The following is a 12,429-nucleotide window of genomic DNA, read 5'->3' on the forward strand; positions in this document are numbered from 1 at the left end:
AAATAGATCAAACAAATCTTAGAAAAAATTATTACTTAGAATAGAAAAAGTTGATCTATTAAGCTATGCTTTGCGAGCTTATCAAGTAACATTTAAAATAAATTTGGGCATGTAACCAAATAGGCTTGTTTTTAGAAAGATGTGTTATCTACCTATTGTATTTGAACACCATGTCATGCGGGTGGTTAAACAGCTGGATTTTAATTTAGACTTAGCATGTACAAATAAGAAGCTCCAACCCAATGAGCTAGAAAAGATTTGAAATGATGCTTATGAGAATGCAAAAAATTATAAGGAGAAAATAAAACATTTTCCATGATAAATCAATAATACATAAATTTTTTATCCCAGGACAAAAAGCTCTTAATAATTCTAAATTGCATCTTTTTTGGGGAAAAATTGCATTTGAAGTTCGTATTTTGTAAAGTAAATTTTCTCCATGGAGCACTAGAGATTAAAGAACCCAAAAAATAATAATATCTTCAAAATTAACATCAATGCTTAAAACCATTTTAAGAGTTTTCTACAAATGAGGAAGAAATAACATGGATTCTTCATGAACCACACTATACAGGTTGATTTCTTTCTCTTTGTAATATATATAAGAAAATTAAGAAGTTATGTTGAAAAAAAAAGAGCTTGTTGAAAGTAAAAAAAAAGAAAAATGTGTATACATATCATTTTGGCTACATCCTCCTCCTATCCGTCAGAATTTAAGGTAATTGATGAATTTGCATTTTATCATTGTTCATTTTCTATTTGCTTTACTTCTGACATCATATAATTCGCATTAAGGGCAATGCAAAAGTTAGATGTGGAGGTGGGGACTAGTCATCTTTCCTCTGTATTGTTTCTTTACTTATATTATTTTATCATTTCTTTTATATTTCTTTTCCTTCCCTTAAAAAAACACATCACTTGCCAACTTGACAAAATTAATTAATAATTTATTTACTCAACAAATTTTTAAACTTTTTTGTTCTTAGATAGTTTTATACTTAAGTTAGCATTTTTACGATAACTCTAAATAAAATTTTGAGAAATGGTTTTCAAATTATTAAACTTTACTATACCTTTCAAATTATTAAACTTTACTATACATCTAACTTAGAAATTTATTTGAAGAAATAATTTTTTTCATAATTAACTTAGAGCGAATGTCAATTTCTCAAATCCTTTTGATGCAAACCCTAAAAGATTACAACTCATCCTTTAGGATAACCAAGGGGTTTAAAGGCTTATCACATGTGCTAAATACAGTCGTGATTCCTTCAAAAGTGAGTTAAGATTTTTGCTTCTTTCTTCTTCATTTTAATTTCTTTCTTTGTCAAGTTAATAGCAAAGTTTAGGTGTGCGATATTTAATTATCATATTTTATTACATTTTCATACCCCTATTTTAAATAAGTTTCATACAAATAAATTATTAGTATTATATTTTTTACCTATTTTTGTAGGAAAAATGAAGAAAATAAATAAGAGATCAAATAAAGATTATCTCAAGCCCAAAATATCTCTAATTGAAGTCTAAAAGAAGTTAAGAGAAGCACAACTCAATAAAGCCTAAGAGAATTTTAACAAAAATTGAAATGAGAGACAACTGGGTATCTGTACTACTAGCTATAATAGTATAGCTATAATAGTATCAATACTACTACTGATACTAGTCTTTATCCTACTATCGATACCACTACACCCAGCCAATAGTGTTACTTGGAGCAAGTTTAATCTAAGGGCCCATATTAGTTTATGTAATCTATAAATAAGGATAGAGATGAAGATGAGAGATGTAAAAAAAATTTGTAAATCCTCTTTAAGAGGATAGAAGGGCTACTCCTTGGAAAGGTCTTCCATATATTGTAAAACTTTAATTTTATAATTAATAAACTTATTTTTCCTCTTCAAATTTTTTTCTTCTCTTGTATACATGAATGTAATCCCATCACCTCCTCCTATCACCCCAAAAACTCCACACACTACTGGGTTCAATGTAGGATTCATGTAATTCCATTCTAAGTTCTAACTAGTGTGCACTACATCCTAATACATTTGCATGTGCGGCTAATTATGATGCTAATTTCTATCTAATGTCTCAACAACATAGTTCCTATATTAATTTGCTCACAGGTGGTACTCCAAATCAAGAATATTCCTAACCATCAGCTACTGGTGTGCAAAAACTTGACTGGAGAGACTTTAAGGGGAGCTACTCTAGATACATGAAAGAAGAGGGCATGTGATTCTGAGGATGTGGAGACGTATGCTCCAAAGAGACTTAAAAAGGGTATACGCAAGAGGAAAATGACTAAAACTGCTATTCATGAAGACACAGATATAACAGATAAAAGGTGGGAGTCTAAACATGATGATATTTTAATCCCTTTTCTTGCTAAGTTAGCAAAGTCTAGATTGAAAGTTGACAAGAACTTCAAAAGGACTAAAATTTCCCAAGTTGCTACTCATGTCAACCAAATATTCAATTCTAAGTTTACCCGGGATAATGTCGCTAATCGTCTAAAAACTCTTTGCAATAAGTTTCACGACATGTTGTATTGTTTTAACCATAGTGGGGTTGGATGAGATGAAGAGAGTAAGACATTTAAAATGGATCGTGCGTGCATTGAAAGGTGGCTACATGTATAATTTTTATATAAAACTGTATGTTTTTGTAATATTCCTGTTAGACCCTAGAAGGGGAGGGGGGGGGGGGGGGGGAGGTGATTAGGGTCTTATGCTAATCTAATCTGATTTTATGCCAATTAAAATTAATTAACAAGTTATCCTAGCAAGTATGAAATACAACAATATATATGAGCTAGGATGAGCAATATGAACTAAGGGGTATATCCTAGCAATGAGATATACTATGAATTATATGCAAGGATATACAAACTAACACAAGGATGAAATAAACAATCTACCAAAGTGATAGGGCAAAATGAAGTGTCATACACAAAGGCAATATAAGATATGAATATAAGAATACGAACGCCAATGCAATCACAAACAAAACGATATGATTACGGAGTTCGGTCTAACCACTTGACCTACTACGTCTCCGCTCTTCACCTCGAGGAGATCTCCACTATCACAACCGGGTTTTCTACGTTCACTCGAATAACGTTTACACCACACAATACAGTTTTCTAGTTTACTGAAAACTCTATAACTAACACACTATTGTAATCCCACTCTACACCCTCTCAAGTGTTGAACTAGACGTGTCTCCCTTAAGTGCTCGGATACAACCTCTCCCTAGGTTCATCAACCGATGCCACTCCTCTTGGGACGATCCCCGACTCTCGCCACACACTTCTCTCGGTGTACAAGTGTATTACAAAGTGAATCTCACAATAAGCACAATACAATAAATGATTTGCTCTCTAATATGGATGAGAACACAATGAAAGCTCACACTCAATTGTTACAACTCTCACCAACCCAAATATACTATATATGAAAATACAATAAGCTCAATGTGGGTGTGTGTAACAATGAGATATAAATCAAAACTAAACTCAAATAGCAAACTAGCAATAATAAGAATATGAAAATCAATAATAATATTACTAGAGAAAAGAGTTAGAAAACTTCTCTATAAACACAAAGAGAGGATGAGAAGATATTGAAGATGAACTCATCAACAGATGATGCAAGCTCCTCTTTGTAAAAGCAAACCCCAAAAATAAACTAAACAAACTGTAAAACCCTCTTAAACTTGTTTAAAACTTTCTCCATTTCTCTGTTGGTAGAAGAGGGGTTGAGGGGTTTTTATAGGAAGAGAAACCAACAGCCAACACCCCAAACAAAACAATAAAAATCCCAAAAAATCAGGAATACGAATCTGTACAAAAAGAGCCGTTGGGGTGAACGACGGTCGACCGTGGAAAACTCGCGGTCGACCGTGACCGTCGATCGTGAGAATTTTCGAGTTGACGGTCAACCATGATGGTCGACCACGAAAGTTTCTGCAGCCCACTCAGCAAAAGACACAGGCGCGGTCGACCGTGGAGGTCGACCGCAAACTGATATATGAAATGACAGTTTTGAAACAGATTTTGAGACTTTTAAAAATATGTTAAAAATAACAAATGAAGTCCAAAAATAATGAAACTTTAGGAAATGTATATAAACATGTAAATGAACATGTTACAAAAAGAATTTTCCAAATTGCATTTTCCATTTGTGAAAAATTATCATTTTTTAAAATAGTCCAAAACATAAAAATATAAACACAATAGTTTTGACATTTTAGCTTAACCATGTTTTGAAACATTACAAAAAGATTTTATAGACTTAATAAAAGATGTATATGATTATTGTTAAGTCTAAAAGCTGAAAATATAATATTTTCACAAAATTACATATTTTGCAAACTTTTCAAAAAACAATAAATATGATTTTCTTTAACTAAATAAAATTGATACTGATGAAATCATATATATGCATATAATTATGAAACAAGAAATCTATTTTCAATTGTTTCATATTAAAACTCGAATAATATTAAACCAAAACATTTATGTATATATATAACTATATATATACAAAAACCAAAACGTGTATGTGTGTATATAATTAAGCTTAAGGTACTAACACACATAATATAAACCTAAACTAATGTTACCCAAGCTTGATCTTGATCTTCATTGTAGTTTAACTTGGTACACTATGCGGAAGAAGCTTAAACTTGGATCTTCAACTTGAATTGCAAGGCTTCACTCCATAATTCCGCCAACCTCCATTGGATATGATCGTGAATGTGCAATTCTATCCATCCTCCAACTCATTGTTTGTTTATAATAAATAAGAAAACACGAATACTAGACAAACAACATTAGTAGCAAATTGTTTGTTAAACATCATCAAAACAATAAGGCCAACAATTCCATGCACACATACACACACACTATCCGATGTTAGGTTCTTAGGTTCTATTATTTACCTTTAAATTGCAGGGTAAAAATCAAATAGTAGTAGGCTTAAGGATTATATCAATACACATTTTGAAACACTTTAAGAATCTTCAAATCATCATGGGTGATAATCAAGCCAGAGGTGATTATGCCAAAGATTTCTTTATGAAGTTTGGTGGTAGTAATCCTATTCATGTGGTTGATGATGATGATTGTGATGTGAATGAGGATCTTGATTCCCCTCCCATACATTGCGTAGATGAGGAGGTTGTGCAAATTGAGCCTAAGGAAACCATAAAGCCTTCTAACAAAAATAATGCTAAACAATGCTTCTAAAGCTAAGGAAAAGTCACAGTCAAAGCCAAAGAGAGTGAAGCCTAACATAGAGGCTGAGCTTATGTTTAAGATGCTTGATAAGGTGGACATGTTCACTTCTTTCATCCAATGTGCAAATCTGCATTGGACGGAAAAGCTTTCTGGATCCATCTTTGCACATCAAGTTGACTTCTCTAACAGCATACTTGACAAGTTCTTTGAAAGCTATTTTCATAATCAGGGTGGTTCTAGACTTTTCATAGGAAAATCATTAGAAGAGCAAAAGGCTATGATATCCACATTTGTTGAAGACCATGCTCTTGATATATAGAAAGTTTATGATTTCATTTTAGGGAACAGACTGGTGACCTTTGGGTTGAACTAAAACTACTACTGTGATATACTCTAATTATGTGATAGTTCTTATCTTACTTTTCTTGATACATGCACATGTAGCTTCTTGCATATACTGAGCATATTTTTTGCTCACTTTTGCATTATGAACTACTATATTGACATGTAATGGAACTGTATTATAATAAACTAGCAGGTCTATAGTGCCTATATGATATACTTTTATTCTCTGGTACAAGCTATAAGTGAGCAAACATATCCTATGATGAAATATCTATGATGGTAAAATCATTCATGCTCTAAGTTTTCATATGCGCTATGATGAAACTAAGTATTGATTGCAACCTCCATTGTATATACATTGTATTGGATAGCTATCTATATGATAGCAGCCTATACTGCAACATACAATGTATAGAATGATAATCTATGATAAATAAGACCAAGTTTTGAGCCATTTATCTTTAATTACGTTCACATATAAGTTGGTCTACTTCTATATATGATCCTATATATTAATGGATTTCCTTTGGCACAAGTTTTCATGGATTTTATGGATTTGATAATGTATGGGGTGCTCATTTACCTCAACCTGTTTGTGTTGCTTTTGGTCAATCAACTAATATTTTACTATTTTTTTGTTGAAGGATTATGTGAGATTTTGCTATTATATTTCACTTCGGTTTTGTGATAAAATTTTGATCTTATACAAATCAAGCTTTAATATGATAGATCAGTATGATTTTCTTCTGAAATTTTCTGTCATGAAGTTTTATTTGGTGTTGAAAATTTGTCCAATTGATTTTTTGAGCTTTTGCTCTGATATTTTAGTATATTATTGTGCTTAGATATGATTTGTTACCGTAAGAGCTTTGTTATGTTGCCTCATTTTGGTTTTGGAATGAAAACTGGCTCCTTCTTACCTTAGAACTGCTATTCAGTTATTTGGTTTTTTTTGAACAAGTTATTTGTAAGACCCCATAGATTTTTGAGTATGTATGTAGATTTTTGAGTATGTATATGTACATCAGTAATGAGGTTGAGTGTGCTAGATTTCATCATATGCAGCCGAGTCAGAGTATGCAGTTTCTAGTCCATGAGTCGACCCATGACTGTCATGAGTCGACTCACGAAATCGAGTCATGTTGTTATTTAGTCTCTGCTGAGTCGACTCATTATATCATGAGTCGACCCATGAGTCATGAGTCGACCCATGAGTCATGAGTCGACCCATGACTGACATGAGTCGACTCATCGGGGTTTTTCTGGTTTTCTGGGTCGGGTTTTGTTTGGGTTTCGGGTCGGGTTTATCCACTCGTATATATTCCCCTCTACCCGAAAACACCTCTTTTTGATCAGAAAACCCTAGAGAAACCCTAGCCTCTTCTCCCCCTCTAAACCCTAGCTCGTTTTTGGGATTTCTTGGGCGATTTTTGGGGATTTTCAGCGGCTTTTCGTGGATTGCAGGGAAGGGGATTGTTCATCATCACTTCTAAGGCGAGTAACATCTCGCCCAACCCTTCTCCCACGTTTTTAATAGTTTATAACTGTTTTCCATAAGTTTTATTGAGCCTAAGACTTATTTTCAAGTATAAATCAATATCCTTGTTAGGGTTAATGCTAGAGATCATGTATTTCGGATTTTTAAATCCCCACCAACAAGTTTTTCATGAAAACCCAGATCTGGAATTTTACTTAAAGAATAAAAATGTGAGTTTTATTTTGATTAAATGCTTTCTTTCATGTATAGGAATTAAATGTTAGATTTAACCTACAAGAAAATCGTTTCTCATGATAAATATGTTTTTCTCACTGTGTCATAGTCAAGAATCGATGGCTATAGAAGTGTAGATCATTAAAATGGAAGTGAGATTAGGGGTGTGCAACGGTCGGTTCGGTTCGGTTTTTACCAAAATTTGAACAACCGAACCGAACCGCCTCGGTTCGGTTCGGTTTTTACCAAAATTTGAACAACCGAACCGAACCGCCTATAATTCAAAATCGAACCGAACCGTTGCAAGTCGGTTCAGTGCGGTTCGGTTCGGTTTGTTCGGTTCTAACTTTATCAAACTTCTTATCAAATAACAAACTGTGTTAAAGAAAAAAGATATCAACAAAGTAGGAGAATATGAAGCATTAAACACTGATATAATGATATTGTTTTCAACCTATAATGATTCAGAAAATGAGTTTAGGGTTTGAGTCTTTGACTCTTTGGGGACGGATCAGGTAGGGTTTGAGATCAAAATGGGTAGTATTGCACTATATTCGGTCGGTTTGGGTCGGTTCGGGTTGAAAAGTTTTCAAACCGACCCGAACCACCCTTCTCATAAAACCAATTTTTCCGGGTCGGTTCGGGTCGGTTCGGTCGGTTTTTTCGGTTTGGACCGAACCATGCTCAGCCCTAGTGTGGATCGTTTGAACAAGTTATAGTTGGGAGAAAAGCTGTGTTCAGCCTGTGAGTCGACCCACGGCTCATCATGAGTCGACTCAGCAGGTTGAGTCGACCCATGACTGTCATGAGTCGACTCACGAAGTCTAGTTGTGTTGTCTTTTTGTTTCTGTTGAGTCGACTCGTCAGTATACGAGTCGACCCATAAGTCATGAGTCGACCCATGACTGTCATGAGTCGACTCATGAAGCCCTTTCCTGCTATTATTTGTGTTCTGCTGAGTCGACTCATATTAAGCACGAGTCGACTCATCGCAATATTTTATTTCTGTTTCGTTCATGCTTTTGTTTAAATCATCTGCTGGGTATATATATATATATGAGTATATATGTATACCGTGTTTACATATTCAAGAGTACTATCTATCATGTTTGGACTTGAGGAGTGCCTCGTTTATTGAGTATTTATTTGCAGTGAATATGATTTTACCTATACATGTGAGATGACCTTTCGGACACAAGTTTAAGTCAGTACAATAGGGTACGTACGGGAATAAGACATGCATACTTTCTTATACGCAGTCCTCGTGCTGGACTATAATCCATTAATGTCCTCGTGTTGGATTATAATCCATTAAAGTCCTCGTGTTGGACTATAATTTGTTTTAATCACGTTTTAGACTTTTGCTAAACCTTGAGCATGTTACGTAATCAAGTTAGGTACATGATATATTGTATTAGGCTGGGACATGATAGCTACCTAGGTTGTGCATGACACCTATTGTAGCTGATAGCTACCTAGGTTGTGCATGACACCTATTGTAGCTTTGTCATGTTTACACTTTATTGGTAGAGATGGGTATGTATTCTTTTCTTTAGCTTTGTCATGTTTACACTTTATTGGTAGAGATGGGTATGTATTCTTTTCTTTATTTATTTCTTATGACAAACCTCGGGTTTAATATTTAGGGATCTACAATTTGAGATACAAGGTATATACATGAGGGTTTCCTTGTTTGGATTATTTCACTCGACGTACCTATGCTCGTGTTGCATTTTTCCTAAGTACTAAAACCCATAAATGTTTGTGTAAATGATTTATATTATTATGTATTATCTGTATTTTCATATACAATGAGCCTTATCCCTTGGGGTTGGTTGTGATGTTGCTCGCTAGCGCTTTGACGCTCGTTGTCCCTCCCCCTTTCAGGTAACGAGCCAGGAGCCCGGAGAGTCGCAGGTTGACGGCGATGCACTTTAGCTTCAGCCATCTATTTTAGATATATTTTCTTTGAGCTCCACTGTAGACTTCTGTTTAGACATTTGAGAGTTTTATTCTAGAAGTTGTAAAGGCTGTGTGCCTTATTTTCTCTTGTCAGACATTTTATATTTGAGACTTGATGAGAACTCCAGTTTATTTATTTCAGACATTTATTTGTATTCCAACATATTAGATGGTGAAATATTAATTTGATCTCTAATATTTCATCAGTTGATTCTTGTTTAACCTTTTACTTGCTTTGTACTACACCTGTTGTTGATTCCACTAGAGAGATAGAAATTGTGATGGTGAAACATGTTATTGCACGATGTGGTGCATGACAGGTTTGACATTTCTGGTTTCACATCGGACTGCAGCCTTGTGTGAACCCAGGGGCATCACATTATCCTGCTTTCTATGATGCTGTTAATTAGACATGGGCAATGATATCATGTGTGGTCATGATACTGCAACCTACATGTATATGCATTGTAATTGATGGCCATCTATAAGTTAGCAACATACAATGCAAAATACAATGTATTTGATAACATTTTTTGATTTAAACTCCAATTGTTTTTATTGAAATCATAACAATTTGATACTACATACTACAATGGTCAAAAAATTAGAAACAATGAGAAAAATACAAGGTCAATTGAACATTTTTTCCGAATCAGGATTTCATATTTCACTTCTTTCAACTGATTGTTCAAAGATCTTATTTTCAAGGAATTCTTCTCTTTTGAAGTTGCTTCATTAGGTGATGGGTATGATTTTACTACTGTCATGATCGCTATTACATCATAAGAAAAATAAGCAATATCTTTTTGGGTAGTTAGCACAACCCTCAAAAGCCTTGCCCTTGTTCTTTCCATTCTTGCACAACCATAATGGTGTTGGTATATTGCAATGGCATTTGATTTCAGCCCCTTCCAATGCTTCAGTTTTGTGGTTGACCATAAGAGAAATGAACAGATATTTGCAGAAATTTGAGTATTGAAATTTTTTATGGATGTGAATATTTTCGTATGCTCTATAACTCCCTAGTTATATGTTCATGGATGAAATTTGTCTGTTGCTGCTATGTATGCTACCGTTACTTGTGGGTAGAATTCAATTTGGTTGGTAAAATTACCACTATCTTATGTATAAAAAGTTCTTGTCTTTTTATGGGTGGTAATCTCAACTTGGTGAATGCATACAAGATTCATATTGATGTTTTTTCTTTTTTTTAGTCAACCAAACAATTGAAATGTTTCTTATTTATATGTTTTTCTATATCTTAGACACCCAACCAAACAATGAAAATTGTGTTTTCCAAGAATTAGGGTTATGTTTGCTCTAATAATTCAATTTCGAAAAGTGGCTGGAAAACAAAAAAAAAACTGTTTTTTCCTCAAAATGTGGTTTTCCCATAATAGAGTCTTCGAACCAAACATGCCCTAAATAGAATGAAAACGAAAGCTGGAAAGACTCGATATGATGAAATAATAGATTGATGGCTTAATAAAAATCTTTAGATAAACTATGAAGACAATTGAATCTGTGTTTCTAAAAGATAGAAAATCTTGCAAATGACGGGCCCAAAAAAATCTTGAAGTAAAAAAAAAGGGCTTTTTGTCTTTAGGTCCAATAGTTTACCTCCCTTTATTTTTAAACCCAAGTAGTATTAGTTGTATCTCTAAGTCCAAATTTCTTTTTGTATTTGTCTTTAAACCCAAATCCAAAATACAATACTTTCAGCAGTGGGTCCCCCCATACATTTTTCTTAAATTCCAGTTATACCCTCCCACTTATAGAATTCATTTAAGTGGGTCCCCCTTAAATAAAATAAACGAAATGGAGAGAGAGGGGGAAACTGGCGGTAAATTTCCCCCCTCCATTCTCTCTCCGTCCTCTCTCTGCCCCCCTCTTCTTCTCCCTTTCTCTCACTCCATTAATAGAACTCAACACTCTCTCCTATAACCCATCATTTAATCACTCTCTCCTACAACCCATCAATTAATTCTCACCAACTTTCTGGGCATTTGAAGGTAGAAATTTGCAATTTACTCAACTACCAAGTTGTTAGCATTAATTTCTCATTTTAACCATGACAATTATTTGATAAGTTAGTTAAATGAGTTCATAAAAAAATTTTAATTCGTTATTTTTAGTAAAATGTTAGATAACTGAGGTTTTGTAATTAACCACCCATTAATTTCACATTAGTTATTTCACATAATTATTTTGCACTTCTTATTTCACATTATTATTTCACATAATTAGTTATTTCACATAATGTTATTTCACATAATTATTTTTAGTAAAATGTTATTGTTATGAATTCATAACAATTAGTTAAATATTAGTTAAATTTGTTATAATTGATGAAATTTTTGTTAAATTTGATCTTAGTATAGAATGATAACATGTAAGTATAGCATGAATTACCAGACTTATAAGTATAGCATATTAATATAAGTAGAGCATGTTATACTGTAAGTATAGCACATTAATACTGTAAGTATAGCACATTATACTGTAAGTATAGCACATTAACCTGTAAGTATAACATGTTATATTGTAAGTATAGCACGTTATCATGTAAGTATAGCATGTTATATTGTAAGTATAACACGTTATCATGAAAGTATAACACGTTATCATGTAAGTATAGCACATTAACCTGTAAGTATAACATGTTATATTGTAAGTATAGCACGTTATCATGTAAGTATAGCATGTTATATTGTAAGTATAACACGTTATCATGAAAGTATAACACGTTATCATCTAAGTATAGCACGTTAACCTATAAGTATAACATGTTATTCAGTAAGTATAGCACGTTAACTTGTAAGTATAGCACGTTAGTTAGTAAGTATAACACGTTAACATGTAAGTATAACACATTATTCAGTAAGCATAGCACATTATCATGTAAGTATAGTACGTTATCCTATAAGTATAGCACGTTATTCAGGAAGTATAGCATGTTATCCTATAAGTATAGCACGCTATCAGGAAGTATAGCACGTTAACCTGTAAGTATAGCACGTTAACCAGTAAGTATAGCACGTTAACCTGTAAGTATAGCACGTTAACCAGTAAGTATAGCACGTTAACCTGTAAGTATAGCACGTTAACCAGTAAGTATAGCACGTTAACCTGTAAGTATAGCACGTTATGTCGTAAGTATAGCACGTTA

Source organism: Asparagus officinalis, chromosome 2 (assembly GCF_001876935.1).
Source record: "Asparagus officinalis chromosome 2, Aspof.V1, whole genome shotgun sequence".
NCBI lineage: Eukaryota > Viridiplantae > Streptophyta > Magnoliopsida > Asparagales > Asparagaceae > Asparagus > Asparagus officinalis.